The 15,000-nt window shown below is 59.9% G+C and overlaps 1 non-coding gene across 1 annotated transcript; it reads left to right on the plus strand.

Annotated features, from left to right (window-relative positions):
- The first annotated feature begins 11,441 nt into the window (after positions 1-11,441).
- On the plus strand, positions 11,442-11,560 carry LOC131865712 (5S ribosomal RNA). Its single transcript, XR_009364394.1, has one exon. It is a non-coding gene; the product is annotated as a 5S ribosomal RNA (ribosomal RNA).
- Positions 11,561-15,000: the final 3,440 nt, after the last annotated feature.

Here is a 15,000-nt window from a genome sequence, read left to right on the forward strand (position 1 = left end):
AAAGAGAATGTTCCAAGGCGGCAGAGGAGGTTACCAGCCGAAGGATGCAGTAGCAATAACAGGTATAGTTCCGCGGCGGCCGAGAAGACTCACTGCATAGGAATCGGGATGCGAGGCGAGGGATGCGGCGGGAAGGCCCCGACGGCTAAACGGAAGAGGCTGCAGGGCCGCCTCGGAATGGTCCAAGCATCGGATGCGATTGGGACGACTACCAGTGCCAACCCCTTATCCCGCGATGCGTCCGATACACAGATAGTTCCAAGGCGGCCGAGGAGCCTCACCGCATATCAATCGGGGTGCGAGGCGAGGGATGGGGCGGGAAGGCCCCAACGGCTAGACGGAAGAGGCTTCAGGGCCACCTCGGAATGGTCCAAGCATCGGACGCGCTTGGGGCGACTGCCAGTGCCAACCCCTTATCCCGCGATGCGTCCGATACACAGATGGTTCCAAGGCGGCCGAGGAGCCTCACCGCATAGCAATCGGGGGTGCGAGGCGAGGGATGGGGCGGGAAGGCCCCAACGGCTAGACGGAAGAGGCTTCAGGGCCGCCTAGGAATGGTCCAAGCATCGGACACGCTTGGGGCGACTACCAGTGACAGCCCCCTATCCCGCGATGCGTCCGATACGAAGATGGTTCCAAGGCGGCCGAGGAGCCTCACCGCATAGCAATCGGGGTGCGAGGTGGGGGATGCGGCGAGATGGCCCCAACGGCTAGACGGAAGAGGCCACAGGGCCGCGTCGGAATAGTCCAAGCATCGGACGCGCTTGGGGCGACTACCAGTGACAACCCCTTATCCCGCGATGCGTCCGATACGAAGATAGTTCCAAGGCGGCCGAGGAGCCTCACCGCATAGCAATCGGGGTGCGAGGTGGGGGATGCGGCGAGATGGCCCCAACGGCTAGACGGAAGAGGCTGCAGGGCCGCCTCGGAATAGTCCAAGCATCGGACGCGCTTGGGGCCACTACCAGTGACAACCCCTTATCCCGCGATGCGTCCGATACGAAGATAGTTCCAAGGCGGCCGAAGAGCCTCACCGCATAGCAATCGGGGTGCGAGGTGGGGGATGCGGCGAGATGGCCCCAACGGCTAGACGGAAGAGGCCACAGGGCCGCCTCGGAATAGTCCAAGCATCGGACGCGCTTGGGGCGACTACCAGTGACAACCCCTTATCCCGCGATGCGTCCGATACGAAGATAGTTCCCAGGCGGCCGAGGAGCCTCACCGCATAGCAATCGGGGTGCGAGGCGAGGGATGCGGCGAGATGGCCCCAAAGGCTAGACGGAAGAGGCTGCAGGGCTGCCTCGGAATAGTCCAAGCATCGGACGCGCTTGGGGCGACTACCACTGCCAACCCCTTATCCCGCGATGCGTCCGATACACAGATAGTTCCGAGGCGGCCGAGGAGGTGGGGGATGCAGCGAGATGGCCCCAACGGCTAGACGGAAGAGGCTGCAGGGCCGCCTCGGAATAGTCCAAGCATCGGACGCGCTTGGGGCGACTACCAGTGACAACCCCTTATCCCGCGATGCGTCCGATACACAGATAGTTCCGAGGCGGCCAAGGAGCCTCACCGCATAGCAATCGTGGTGCGAGGTGGGGGATGCGGCGAGATGGCCCCAACGGCTAGACGGAAGAGGCTGCAGGGCCGCCTCGGAATGGTCCAAGCATCGGATGCGCTTGGGGCGACTACCACTGCCAACCCCTTATCCCGCGATGCGTCCGATACACAGATAGTTCCAAGGCGGCCGAGGAGCCTCACAGCATAGCAATCAGGGTGCGAGGCGAGGGATGCGGCGAGAAAGCCCCAACGGCTAGAGGGAAGAGGCTTCAGGTCCGCCTCGGAATGGTCCAAGCATCGGACGCGCTTGGGGCGACTACCAGTGACAACCCCTTATCCCGCGACGCGTCCGATACACAGATAGTTCCAAGGCGGCCGAGGAGCCTCACCGCATAGCAATCGGGGTGCGAGGCGAGGGATGCGGCGAGAAGGACCCAACGGCTACACGGAAGAGGCTTCGGGGCCGCCTCGGAATGGTCCAAGCATCGGACGCGCTTGGGGCGACTACCAGTGACAACCCCTTATCCCGCGACGCGTCCGATACACAGATAGTTCCGAGGCGGCCGAGGAGCCTCACCGCATAGCAATCGGGGTGCGAGGCGAGGGATGCGGCGAGAAGGACCCAACGGCTACACGGAAGAGGCTTCGGGGCCGCCTCGGAATGGTCCAAGCATCGGACGCGCTTGGGGCGACTACCAGTGACAACCCCTTATCCCGCGACGCGTCCGATACACAGATAGTTCCAAGGCGGCCGAGGAGCCTCACCGCATAGCAATCGGGGTGCGAGGCGAGGGATGCGGCGAGAAGGACCCAACGGCTAGACGGAAGAGGCTTCGGGTCCGCCTCGGAATGGTCCAAGCATCGGACGCGCTTGGGGCGACTACCAGTGACAACCCCTTATCCCGCGACGCGTCCGATACACAGATAGTTCCAAGGCGGCCGAGGAGCCTCACCGCATAGCAATCGGGGTGCGAGGCGAGGGATGCGGCGAGAAGGACCCAACGGCTAGACGGAAGAGGCTTCGGGTCCGCCTCGGAATGGTCCAAGCATCGGACGCGCTTGGGGCGACTACCAGTGACAACCCCTTATCCCGCGACGCGTCCGATACACAGATAGTTCCAAGGCGGCCGAGGAGCCTCACCGCATAGCAATCGGGGTGCGAGGCGAGGGATGCGGCGAGAAGGACCCAATGGCTAGACGGAAGAGGCTTCGGGTCCGCCTCGGAATGGTCCAAGCATCGGACGCGCTTGGGGCGACTACCAGTGACAACCCCTTATCCCGCGACGCGTCCGATACACAGATAGTTCCGAGGCGGCCGAGGAGCCTCACCGCATAGCAATCGGGGTGCGAGGCGAAGGATGCGGCGAGAAGGACCCAACGGCTAGACGGAAGAGGCTTCGGGTCCGCCTCGGAATGGTCCAAGCATCGGACGCGCTTGGGGCGACTACCAGTGACAACCCCTTATCCCGCGACGCGTCCGATACACAGATAGTTCCAAGGCGGCCGAGGAGCCTCACCGCATAGCAATCGGGGTGCGAGGCGAGGGATGCGGCGAGAAGGACCCAACGGCTAGACGGAAGAGGCTTCAGGGCCGCCTCGGAATGGTCCAAGCATCGAACGCGCTTGGGGCGACTACCAGTGACAACCCCTTATCCCGCGACGCGTCCGATACACAGATAGTTCCGAGGCGGCCGAGGAGCCTCACCGCATAGCAATCGGGGTGCGAGGCGAGGGATGCGGCGAGAAGGACCCAACGGCTAGACGGAAGAGGCTTCAGGGCCGCCTCGGAATGGTCCAAGCATCGGACGCGCTTGGGGCGACTACCAGTGACAACCCCTTATCCCGCGACGCGTCCGATACACAGATAGTTCCGAGGCGGCCGAGGAGCCTCACCGCATAGCAATCGGGGTGCGAGGCGAGGGATGCGGCGAGAAGGACCCAACGGCTAGACGGAAGAGGCTTCAGGGCCGCCTCGGAATGGTCCAAGCATCGGACGCGCTTGGGGCGACTACCAATGACAACCCCTTATCCCGCGACGCGTCCGATACACAGATAGTTCCGAGGCGGCCGAGGAGCCTCACCGCATAGCAATCGGGGTGCGAGGCGAGGGATGCGGCGAGAAGGACCCAACGGCTAGACGGAAGAGGCTTCAGGGCCGCCTCGGAATGGTCCAAGCATCGGACGCGCTTGGGGCGACTACCAGTGACAACCCCTTATCCCGCGACGCGTCCGATACACAGATAGTTCCGAGGCGGCCGAGGAGCCTCACCGCATAGCAATCGGGGTGCAAGGCGAGGGATGCGGCGAGAAGGACCCAACGGCTAGACGGAAGAGGCTTCAGGGCCGCCTCGGAATGGTCCAAGCATCGGACGCGCTTGGGGCGACTACCAGTGACAACCCCTTATCCCGCGACGCGTCCGATACACAGATAGTTCCGAGGCGGCCGAGGAGCCTCACCGCATAGCAATCGGGGTGCGAGGCGAGGGATGCGGCGAGAAGGACCCAACGGCTAGACGGAAGAGGCTTCAGGGCCGCCTCGGAATGGTCCAAGCATCGGACGCGCTTGGGGCGACTACCGTTGCCAACCCCTTATCCCGCGATGCGTCTGATACACAGATAGTTCCGAGGCGGCCGAGGAGCCTCACCGCATAGCAATCGGGTTGCGAGGCAGATTATTGGGAAGGGAACCCCCTGGGATGCGGCTCAAGCAGTGCCCAAAGGGACTGGAATGCGGAATCACATCGAGAGACCCAAATGCTATACGAGGGCTCAAATCGAATTATCGATTTGGCCACGACATGGACGCATCGGAACGACTACCTTTGCCGAACCACTCGCAATTGCATCCATACCGAAACCAATAGACATTTCCGTTAGAGCCCTCGCATAGCATTCGGGAATCTCGCATGCCCCTCTAAATCGACCAATGCTGGCGCTCAATGAAAATCCGAGCGCTACCACCGTTCGAGCGCCAGCATTGGTCGAGTTAGAGGGGCACGGGGGAGAATGCTCCAGTCAACACCTCCCCTATATAAGTTATTTGTCCGATTCTCGCACAACCGTAGTCTGCCTCGTCGAATCAAACAACGGTCCCAGATTCCGACTTCCGTTCCGTAGAGACCCAAAAGCTAGATGGAGGCTCGCAAGAAAGAGAGTCGGCGCATAGCAATCGGGTTTCTCGAACGTTTAGGGACCGAGCTCACTTGCGGATAGGGCAAAATCCGCCAAGCAACCCAAAAGCTAGACGGGGGCTCGAATCGAATCGCCTAGGCGGCCACAACAACGACGTGTTGGATCGACTACCAGTGCCAAACCATTCAGCAAGACTAGTCTGTGTCGAGGCCGGATAGAGATTCTCAGAGAGCGCCCGCATAGCATTTAGGAGACCTGCCGCGTCCCTCACACTCGACAAATGGTGGTGCACGTTTATAAATCCGAGCGATCCCAACCCTTTCAAGCACCAACATCGGTCGAGATAGAGGGGCACGGAGGGGGCTGCGTGAGACAACACAGTCCCCTATATAAGTTATTTGTCCGATTCTCACACATCCGAAGAATGGTCATCAAATCGGACAACAGCCCAAACTTCCGACTTCCGTCCCAGAAAGCCCAAGAGCTATCTAAAACGTTCATGGCCGGAACTCGATCGCGGCTATACCAGTCCGCCAAGCAACCCAAAAGCTAGACTGGAGCTCTAGTCGAATCACCTCTGTGGCCATTGCAAGGACGTGTTGGAGCGACTACCATTGCCGAACCATTCCGCAGGTCGAGTCCATACCAAGGCCGCATAGAGATTCACGATGAGCTCCTGCATAGCAATCAGGAGACTTGCCGTGTCCATCACAATCGATAAATCCTGGTGCAAGATTTTTGCATCCGAGCGCTCCAACCAGTCGAGCACCAGCATCAATCGACATAAACGGGCACGGGGGGAGGATGCTCGAGAACACTACCTCCCCTATATAAGTTATTTGTCCGATTCTCAAGCAGCCGAAGTCTGGTCATCGAATCGGGTCAAAGACCACAACTTCCGACTTTACCCACAATGCAAGTCATCGAATCGAACATCGGCCCCCGAGTCGGACTCCATGCGTATGTCAGGTCATCGGACCCAAATTCCGCCTTCCTGCGCATGGCGGGCCATCAATATCAACTCGGTCATCGGACCCAAACTCCGCCTTTTTGCGTATGGCACGCCTTCAAATCGGTCATCGGACCCAAATTCCGCCTTCCTGTGCATGGCGGGCCATCAACATCAACTCGGTCATCGGACCCAAATTCCGCCTTTCTGCGCATGGCACGCCATCAACTCGGTCATCGGACCCAAATTCCGCCTTCCTGCGCATGGCAGGTCATCGGACACAAATTCAGACCTCGCCAATATGCCTACGTATCGAATCGGTCATCGGACCCAACTTCCGACTTCATCCATACTGTAGGGTCTTTGAGGTTGGCGCGGTGCGCTCAACCCAGGGAGTCGACCCATCGAAGCATACACCTCCCCTATATAAGCTATTTGTCCGATTCCCACACCTGTGTAGTTTGCACCTCTGACCAGGACATCGACCCCAACTTCCGAACTCGACTGCAACGACGGCACCAGCGCCTTGGTGCGCACCTTGCGACGCACAGTCCCAACATTCGCCTTCCTGCACATGGCAGGTCATCGGACCCAAATTCCGACCTCGCGAGTATGCCTACATATCGAATCGGTCATCGGACCCAACTTCCGACTTCATCCATACCGTAGGGTCTTTGAGGTTGGCGCGGTGCGCTCAACCCGGGGAGTCGACCCAACGAAGCATACACCTCCCCTATATAAGCTATTTGTCCGATTCCCACACCTGTGTAGTTTGCACCTCCGATCAAGACATCGACCCCAACTTCCGAACTCGCCTCCAACGACCGAACCAGCGCCTTGGTGCGCACCTTGCAACGCACAGTGCCAACATTCGCCTTCCTGCACGTGGCAGGTCATCGGACCCAAATTCCGACCTCGCGAGTATGCCTACATATCGAATCGGTCATCGGACCCAACTTCCGACTTCATCCATACCGTAGGGTCTTTGAGGTTGGCGCGGTGCGCTCAACCCGGGGAGTCGACCCAACGAAGCATACACCTCCCCTATATAAGCTATTTGTCCGATTCCCACACCTGTGTAGCTTGCACCTCCGATCAGGACATCGACCCCAACTTCCGAACTCGACTAAAAAGACCGCACCAGCGCCTTGGTGTGCACCTTGCAACGCACAGTGTCAACATTCGCCTTCCTGCACATGGCAGGTCATCGGACCCAAATTCCGACCTCATGAGCATACCTACTAATCGAATCGGTCATCGGACCCAACTTCCGACTTCATCCATACCGTAGGGTCTTTGAGGTTGGCGCGGTGCGCTCAACCTGGGGAGTCGACCCATCGAAGCATACACCTCCCCTATATAAGCTATTTGTCCGATTCCGACACCTGTGTAGTTTGCACCTCCGCTCAGGACATCGACCCCAACTTCCGAACTCGCCTGCAACGACCGAACCAGCGCCTTGGTGCGCACCAAAAGTGCGCACTTTTGGAGGGCACTTTTGTGCGCTCCAAAGGTGCGCACTTTTGGAGGGCACTTTTCTGCGCTCCAAAGGTGCGCACTTTTGGAGGGCACTTTTTGGAGGGCACTTTTCTGCGCTCCAAAGGTGCGCACTTTTGGAGGGCACTTTTTGGAGGGCACTTTTCTGCGCTCCAAAGGTGCGCACTTTTGGAGGGCACTTTTTGGAGGGCACTTTTCTGCGCTCCAAAGGTGCGCACTTTTGGAGGGCACTTTTTGGAGGGCACTTTTCTGCGCTCCAAAGGTGCGCACTTTTGGAGGGCACTTTTTGGAGGGCACTTTTCTGCGCTCCAAAGGTGCGCACTTTTGGAGGGCACTTTTTGGAGGGCACTTTTCTGCGCTCCAAAGGTGCGCACTTTTGGAGGGCACTTTTTGGAGGGCACTTTTCTGCGCTCCAAAGGTGCGCACTTTTGGAGGGCACTTTTTGGAGGGCACTTTTCTGCGCTCCAAAGGTGCGCACTTTTGGAGGGCACTTTTTGGAGGGCACTTTTCTGCGCTCCAAAGGTGCGCACTTTTGGAGGGCACTTTTGTGCACTCCAAAGGTGCGCACTTTTGGAGGGCACTTTTCCTGTGCTCCAAAGGTGCACACCTAGGTGAGCACCTTCGACCACACCTTGTAGCACACCAAACTCTGACTTTCGACTTCATCCGCAATGCAGGGTCTTTGAGGTTGGCGCAATGCGCACAACCAGGGGAGTCGACCCATCAAACCCAACACCTCCCCTATATAAGCTATTTGTCTGATTCTCATACATGCGTAGCCTGCAGGAGCAATTAGGACATCGACCCCAACTTTCGGCTTCTAAACGAAAACAAGGTCTTTGAGGTTGGTGTAATGCGAACAACTAGGGGAGTCAACCCATCAAACCCAACACCTCCCCTATATAAGCTATTTGTCTGATTCTCATACATGTGTAGTCTACAGGAGCAATTAGGACATCGACCCCAACTTTTGACTTCTTAACGAAAACAAGGTCTTTGAGGTTGACGTAATGCGCACAACCAGGGGAGTCGACCCATCAAACCCAACACCTCCCCTATATAAGCTATTTGTCCGATTCTCATACATGTGTAGCCTGCAGGAGCCATTAGGACATTGACCCCAACTTTTGACTTCTTAACGAAAACAAGGTCTTTGAGGTTGGCGTAATGCGCACAACCAAGGGAGTTGACCCATCAAACCCAACACCTCCCCTATATAAGCTATTTGTCTGATTCTCATACATGTGTAGCCTGCAACAACGATTAGGACATCCACCCCAACTTCTGAATTCGTCTGCGTTGACCGCACCAAAGGTGCACGCCTTGGTGCTCACCAAAATCCGACTTCCGACTTCTTCTGCTATGCGGGGTCTTTGAGGTTGGCGCAGTGCGCACAACCAGGGGAGTCAACCCACCGAATGCAACACCTCCCCTATATAAGCTATTTGTCTGATTCTCATACATGCGTAGACTGCAGCAATGATTAGGACATCCACCCCAACTTTTGACTTCTTAAACAAGACAGGGTCTTTGAAGTTGGTGCAGTGCACACAACCAGGGGAGTCGACCCATCAAACGCAACACCTCCCCTATATAAAGCTATTTGTCCGATTCTCATACGTGTAGTCTGCAGCAGCGATTAGGACATCGACCCCAACTTCCGAATTCGTTTGCATTGACCGCACCAAAGGTGCACGCCTTGGTGTGCACCCTGGAGTGCACTTTGGTGCTCACCTCGGTGCACACTTTGGTGTGCACCTCGGTGTGCACCAAAGGTGCGCACCTTGGAGCGCACCAAAGGTGTACACTTTGGAGCGCACCACATAGGGTCTTTGAGAGGTTGGCGCAGTGCGCACACCAAGGTGGGTGTTGAGGTGCGTGCCGAGGTGGGTGGGTGCTAGGGTGCGCTCCATGGTGGGTGCCAGGGTGGGTGCGTGCTAGGGTGGATTCCAAAGAGGGTCATAGGGTGGGTGCCAAGGTGGGTTGGTGATATAGTGGGTTCAAAGGTGGGTACTAGGGTGGGTTCCAAGGTGGGTCACAAGTTGGGTGCCAGGATGCGTGGGTGTTAGGTTGGGTGCCAAGGTGGGCTCCTGCGTGGGTGGGTGCTAGGGTGGGTTTCAAGGTGGACGCGAGGGCGGGTGCCAAGGTGGGTAACAAGTTGGGTGTTAGGATGGGTGAGTGCTAGAGTGGGTGCCAAGGTGGGTGGGTGCTAAGGTGGATGCCAAGGTGGTTCACAGGGTGGGTGGGTTCTAGGGTGAGTTCCAAGGTGGGTCACAGGTTCAGTGCTAGGGTGGGTGTCAAGGCGGGTGTCGAGGTGCCTGGGTGCTAGGGTGTGGATGCCAATGTGGGTCATAGGGTGGGTACTAGGGTGGGCTGCAATGTGGGTGCCAAGGTGGGTAACATGCTCGGTGGGTTCTAAATTGGGTGCCAGGGTGGGTGTGCACCCACCTTGCCCGAGGTGGGTGCCAAGGTGCCAGTGTGGGTGGGTGCTAAGGTGGATGCCAAGGTGGGTGAGAAGGTGGGTGATAGGTTGAGTGGTAGGATGGGTGGGTGCCAAGATGGGTCACAGGGTGGGTGCAAGGGTGGGTAGGTGCTAGGGTTGGTGTCAGGGTGGGTGGGTGCTAGGTTGGGTTCCAAGGTGGGTGCGAGGGTGAGTGTCAAGGTGGGTCACAGGTTAGGTGCTAGGATGGGTGAGTGCTAGGGTGCAAAGGTGCCAGGGTGGGTGCTAGGATGGGTCGATGCTAGGGTGAGTGGCAAGGTGGGTCCACAAGTGTCAAGGTGGGTGCCGAGGTGGGTGCCAAGTCGGCGACTGCTATGGTGGATGCCAAGGTGGGTCACGGGGTGGGTGCCAAGTTGCTAGGTTGGGTTCCAAGGTGGGTGCCAACGTGGGTGCTAGGGTGCGTGGGTTAAAGGGTGTGTCACAACGTGGGTGCCAGGATGGGTGCGCACCCACACTGGCCAAGACGGGTGCGGGTGCAAGGTTGGGTTCCAAGCCCGGTCACAGGCTGGGTGCTAGGATGGGTGGGTGCCAAGGTGGGCACCAGGGTGGGTGCACCCACCCTGGCCAAGGTGGGTCACGGGGTGGGTCCTAGGGTGGGTAACGGGGTGGGTACTAAGGTGCGTGCCAAGGTGGGTCATAGGGTGGGTGCCAAGGTGGGCACCAGGGTGGGTGTGCACCAACCCTAGCCAGGGTAGGTCACGGGGTGGTTGTCGGGGTGGGCGTCAAGGAGCCAAGGTGGGTGGCAAGTAGCCAAGTTGCGTGCCAAGGTGGGTGTCGGGGTGGGTGCCAAGGATCCAAGGTGGGTGCCAAGGAACCAAGGTGGGTGTCTGGGTGGGTGCCGAGGTGGGAGCCAGGGTGGGTCCCAAGGTGAGTGCAAAGGTGGGTGCCAGGGTCAAGGTGAGTGCCAATGTGGGTTCCAAGGTGCCAGGGTCAGGGTGAGTGCCAATGTGGGTTCAAAGGTGCTAAGTTGGGTGCGAGGTTGGGTGCGAGGGTGGGTGGGTGCCAAGGTGTGCTAGGTGGAAGCCCGGGTGGGTCGGCATCCCATGGGTGTCGAGTTGGGTGCCTGATGGGTGCTTCTTGTCAAGTTTTAGTCGTCGGGACTCATTTCGAGCCTTAGAGGTCGTTTCTTGTCCGGTTGCCCTGTCTTCGACCTGGGAACCCAATTTTGGTCCTCGGGTCCCATTTTTTTTTGTCTCGCATCCCACTTTTGGCCTGTGGCCTTTTCGGGGTCGATTCTCGTTTTGGGCATCAGAGCATGTTTCTTCTCCTAAAACCCAATATTTGTTTATTAAGTCTCGGAACACATTTTTGTTCTCGTGGACCCATCATGGGTCTTGGAACGCATTTGTGGTCCTTGGGTCCCATTTTGCATCCCGAAACTTGTGTTTTGGTGCTTGATCCCTATTTTGGGTGCCCACCTTGCACCAAGTGCGCACCCGGGGCAAACCGAGCGCCTTGGTGCACCGGGGCAAGATCGAGCGTGCACCCGAGGCGCCCCGAACATGCACCAAGGTGCACTCGGCCCACATGTGAGCGCAGGTCGTTGCGCCCGAGGTGGTGTGTGGGCACCGCGTTGCAGACGGGACACTGCACGCACACGACGCCCCCTCCAGGTGCACGCACGTAGGCCGGGCCGGGTGCACACCCGACGCCCTAGCAAGGTGCGCGCACCCGGGCAGGGCTCACACTTGGCGAACGGGGCGCACTTCGCGAGGGAGGGTGTGCACCTCGACGGGGGTGGGTGGCCGGGGTGGATTCGCACGTGGGTCGCGGTTTGCTAAGTACACACTGCGACAAGCTCATAACGGGTGCGATCATACCAGCGTTAGTGCACCGGATCCCATCAGAACTCCGCAGTTAAGCGCGCTTGGGCCGGAGTAGTACTGGGATGGGTGACCTCCCGGGAAGTCCCGGTGTTGCACCCTTTTTTAGTTTTTCGCCGGGCGTCGCAATGCTATTTGAATAAACCTTTTGCCCGTTTGCGTTCTCGTCGGGGCCGGGCCGGGCCGGGGTGCGCTGCCCGCACTACCGCGCGCGCGGGGGCGACACCGAGCGCGCACCCGAGGCGCCCCGAGCACACAGGCCACGGTGCAACCCGGGCGTTGTGCGCGCACCCCGGTGCGCCCGAGGTGCTGCGCGCGCACCCAGGTGAAATCGGTGTGCACCTCGGCCAGTGCGCGCTCGATCGAGTCGCGCACGTTGGCCAAGGTGCACGGTGATGTTTCTTACTCTAAGGTTCCGCACCAGACGCCCGGGACAGGTGAGCGAAGCTGGGCGGGGCCGGGTGCGCGGCCGGGGCAGGTGCACGCAGCTGGAGAGAGCTTTGGAGCACACTTCGGAGCGCACCAATGATGCGCTCCATTCAAAAGTTTCCTGAAAAGGCAAAAAAAGTTGAGATTATAGAATTTCCCACTTGAGAGATTGTAAAAAAAAAAAATTTAAAATGAAGGAAACGCGGGTGCCAAGGTGTGCGCAGCCCAGCCAAGGTGTGCGCACCAAGGCGCCCACCCTGGCGAAGGTGCACGCAAGGTGCGCACCCGAGGCAAACCGGACAATTAACCCAACTTTCGACTTCGCGCGCACCTTGGAGCGCACTTCGGAGCGCTCCTTGGTGCGCACCAATCTTGGGCACCTCGGAGTGCACCATGGCGCCCACCAAGGTGCGCACCCGGGGCAAACCGAGCTCCGACTTCGTGCGCACCTTGGAGCGCACGAAAGGTGCGCACCATGGCGCCCACCAAGGTGCGCAGCCCAGCCAAGGCGTGCGCATCAAGGTGCGCACCCTGGCGAAGGTGCGCACCCGGGGCAAACCGAGCTCCGACTTCGTGCGCACCTTGGAGCGCACAAAAGGTGCGCAACCCAGCCAAGGTGTGCGCACCCCGGTCAAACCGAGCTCCGAATCGTGCGCACCAGAGGTGCACGCCATCGTGCGCACCTTGGAGCACACTTCGGAGCCCTCCTTGGTGCGCGCCGATGTTGCGCACCTCGGAGCGCACCCGGGGAAAACAATGCAATTAACCCGACTTTCGACTTCGTGGGCACCTCGGAGCGCTCTCGGGTTCGCACCTCGGAGCACACCGAGGTGCGCACCTTTGATGCGCTGCCTTCACCAATTTCCAGAAAAGGCAAGAAAACATTGAGAAGGTGTGCGCACCGAGGTGCCCACCCTGGCGAAGGTGCACGCGAGGTGCGCACCCGGGGCAAACCGGGCTCCGACTTCGTGCACGCCGCACCTTGGAGCACACTTCGGAGCGCTCCTTGGTGCGCACCAGGGCGCGCAACCCAGCCGAGGTGCCCACCCCGGCGAAGGTGCACGCGAGGTGCGCACCCGGGGCAAACCGGGCTCCGACTTCGTGCACGCCATGGTGCCCACCGCGGCGAAGGTGCACGCGAGGTGCGCACCCGGGGCAAACCGGGCTCCGACTTCGTGCACGCCGCACCTTGGAGCACACTTCGGAGCGCTCCTTGGTGCGCACCATGGTGCCCACCAGGGCGCGCAACCCCGCCGAAGGTGCACGCGAGGTGCGCACCCGGGGCAAACCGGGCTCCGACTTCGTGCACGCCGCACCTTGGAGCACACTTCGGAGCGCTCCTTGGTGCGCACCATGGTGCCCACCAGGGCGCGCAACCCCGCCGAAGGTGCACGCGAGGTGCGCACCCGGGGCAAACCGGGCTCCGACTTCGTGCACGCCATGGTGCGCACCGCGGCGAAGGTGCGCACCCGGGGCAAACCGGGCTCCGACTTCGTGCACGCCGCACCTTGGAGCACACTTCGGAGCGCTCCTTGGTGCGCACCAGGGCGCGCAACCCAGCCGAGGTGCCCACCCCGGCGAAGGTGCACGCGAGGTGCGTACCCGGGGCAAACCGGGCTCCGACTTCGTGCACGCCGCACCTTGGAGCACACTTCGGAGCGCTCCTTGGTGCGCACCATGGTGCCCACCAGGCCGCGCAACCCAGCCAAGGTGTGCGCACCAAGGTGCACGCGAGGTGCGCACCCGGGGCAAACCGGGGTCCGACTTCGTGCACGCCGCACCTTGGAGCACACATCGGGGCGCTCCCGGGTTCGCACCGGCGTTGCGCACCGTGGTGGGCACCTCGGAGCACACCAAGGTGGGCAGCGAGGTGCGCACCTTTGATGCGATGCCTTCACTAATTTCCATAAAAGGCAAAAAAAAAACGAGATTTTAAAATTTCCGTTTTGAAAGATAGTGAGAAAAAGGGAATGCTGGTGCCATCTTGAGCCCGCCCTGGTGCGCAGCCCAGCCAAGGTGTGCGCACCAAGGTGCCCACCCTGGCGAAGGTGCGCGCCCGGGCAATTAACCCAACTTCCAACTTCGCGCGCGCCAGGGTGGGAGCGCACCCAACAACCGGGCCTGGGAAGAGCCAATGCGAGAAACCCCACCAAACGCTCTGACAAAAAAAGAGGGGGCGCTCCAGTAACCCCGCTTCGGAGCGCACCCTGGGCAAACCCAGCCAAGGTGCCCACCCCGGCCAAGGTGCAGGCGAGGTGCGCACCCGGGGCAAACCGGGCTCCGACAACGTGCACGCCGCACCTTGGAGCACACTTCGTAGCGCTCCCGGGTGCGCACCTCAGAGCACACCAAGGTGGGCAGCGAGGTGCGCACCTTTGATGCGCTGCCTTCACTAATTTCCAGAAAAGGCAAAAAAAAAAGGAGATTTTAAAATTTCCGTTTTGAAAGATAGTGAAAAAAACGGAACGCGCGTGCCATCTTGAGCCCGCCCTGGTGCGCAGCCCAGGTAAGGTGCCCACCCTGGCAAAGGTGCGCACCCGGGCAATTAACCCTACTTCCGACTTCGTGCGCGCCAGGGTGGCAACCGGGCCTCGGAAGAGCCAATGCGAGAAACCCCACCAAACGCTCCGACAAAAAAAGAGGCGGCGCTCCAATAACCCCGCTTCGGAGCGCAGCCGGGGCAAACCCAGCCAAGGTGCCCACCCCGACGAAGGTGCACGCGAGGTGCGCACCCGGGGCAAACCGGGCTCCGACAACGTGCACGCAGCACCTTGGAGCACACTTCGAAGCACTCCCGGGTGCCCACCGGCGTTGCGCACCGTGGTGGGCAGCGAGGTGCGCACCTTTGATGCGCTGCCTTCACTAATTTCCAGAAAAAGGCAAACAAAAATGAGATTTTAAAATTTCCGTTTTGAAAGATAGTGAAAAAAAAGGAACGCGGGTGCCATCTTGAGCCCGCCCTGGTGCGCAGCCCAGGCAAGGCATGCGCACCAAGGTGCCCACCCGAGGTGCACACGCGGGGCAAACCGGGCTCCGACTTCGTGCAGGCCGCACCTTGGAGCACACTTCGGAGCGCTCCTTGGTGCGCACCATGGTGCCCACCAGGGCGCGCA

This window comes from Cryptomeria japonica, unplaced genomic scaffold (assembly GCF_030272615.1).
Source record: "Cryptomeria japonica unplaced genomic scaffold, Sugi_1.0 HiC_scaffold_117, whole genome shotgun sequence".
In the NCBI taxonomy this organism is placed as follows: domain Eukaryota; kingdom Viridiplantae; phylum Streptophyta; class Pinopsida; order Cupressales; family Cupressaceae; genus Cryptomeria; species Cryptomeria japonica.